Below are 1,680 nucleotides of genomic sequence, written 5' to 3'. Positions count from 1 at the left end.
GCCCAGGGAGAGCACGTCTACTCGCCGAGGGAGAGCACGTCTACCCGCCGAGGGAGAGCACGTCTACTCGCCCAGGGAGAGCACGTCTACTCGCCGAGGGAGAGCACGTCTACTCGCCGAGGGAGAGCACGTCTACTCGCCGAGGGAGAGCACGTCTACTCGCCGAGGGAGAGCACGTCTACTCGCCCAGGGAGAGCACGTCTACTCGCCCAGGGAGAGCACGTCTACCTCCCGCCTGAGGGAGAGCACGGGGGGGGGGGGACAAAGACAGGCGGGCAGCAGCTTCGGTGAACGTCACCCGGGAGGCGACCGGGGCTGTCCCGGGGCAGTCCCGGGAAGCCGGCGTCCGACACAGGGAACCGTCAGCTGCCGGACCGGGGCGAATCCCCGCGGCCACGGCAGGGGTGGGGGCTCGAAGACAGCCGGCAGTCGCCTCGGTGAACGTCACCCGGCCGGCGACCGCGGCCGTTCCGGGGCCGTCCCGGGAAGCCTGCGACAGGCACGGGGTCCCAGCCGCGGCCGGACCGACTCGAAGCCCCGCGGCCCCGGCACGGGGGAGGCCCAAAGACTGGCGGCAGCCGCTTCGCTGAACGTCACCCGGCCGGCGACCGGGGCCGTCCCGGGGCTGTCCCGGGATGCCGGCTTCCGGCACGGGGGTCCCGGCCGCGGCCGGAGCGGCTCGAATCCCCGCGGTCCCGGCAGCAGCCGGAGCCGCTCGCCGTTCGGGCTCCCGGCACCCTACGGATCCGCCGACTCGTTCGCGGGCGGCGGGGGGAGGCAGTGAAGGAGGTGCGGGCAGAAGCGGCAGCGGAGGCGGAGGGGGGGGGGGGCTCGAAGACAGCCGGCAGCCGCTTCGGAGAACGTCACCCGGCCGGCGACCGCGGCCGTTCCGGGGCCGTCCCGGGAAGCCTGCGACAGGCACGGGGTCCCGGCCTCGGCCGGACCCGCACTGGGTGCCGCCGCCTCGGGCTCTCGGGACGGTATGGATCCGCCGACTCGTTCGCCGGCGGCGGGGGGAGGCAGTGGAGGGGGTGCGGGGAGAAGCGGCAGCGGAGGCGGAGGGGGGGGGGGGCTCGAAGACAGCCGGCAGCCGCTTCGGTGAACGTCACCCAGGAGGCGATCGGGGGCCGTCCCGGGGCCGTCCCGGGATGCTGGCTTCCGCCACGGGGTCCCGGCCGCGGCCGGAGCGGCTCGAATCCCCGCGGTCCCGGCAGCAGCCGGAGCCGCTCGCCGTTCGGGCTCCCGGCACCCTACGGATCCGGCGACTCGTTCGCCGGCGGCGGGGGGAGGCAGTGGAGGGGGTGCGGGCAGAAGCGGCAGCGGAGGCGGAGGGGGGGGGGGCTCGAAGACAGCCGGCAGCCGCTTCGGTGAACGTCACCCGGCCGGCGACCGGGGCCGTCCCGGGGCTGTCCGGGGATGCCGGCTTCCGGCACGGGGTCCCGGCCGCGGCCGGAGCGGCTCGAATCCCCGCGGTCCCGGCAGCAGCCGGAGCCGCTCGCCGTTCGGGCTCCCGGCACCCTACAGATCCGGCGACTCGTTCGCGGGCGGCGGGGGGAGGCAGTGGAGGGGGGTGCGGGCAGAAGCGGCAGCGGAGGCGGAGGGGGGGGGGGGGGGGCTCGGAGACAGCCGTCAGCCGCTTCGGTGAACGTCACCCGGGAGGCGACCGGGACCGGCCCGGGA

This window comes from Melanerpes formicivorus, unplaced genomic scaffold (assembly GCF_026170545.1).
Source record: "Melanerpes formicivorus ecotype bairdi unplaced genomic scaffold, bMelFor1.0.p_v2 SCAF_344, whole genome shotgun sequence".
Taxonomy (NCBI): Eukaryota; Metazoa; Chordata; class Aves; order Piciformes; family Picidae; genus Melanerpes; species Melanerpes formicivorus.
This window is presented reverse-complemented; position numbering follows the sequence as displayed.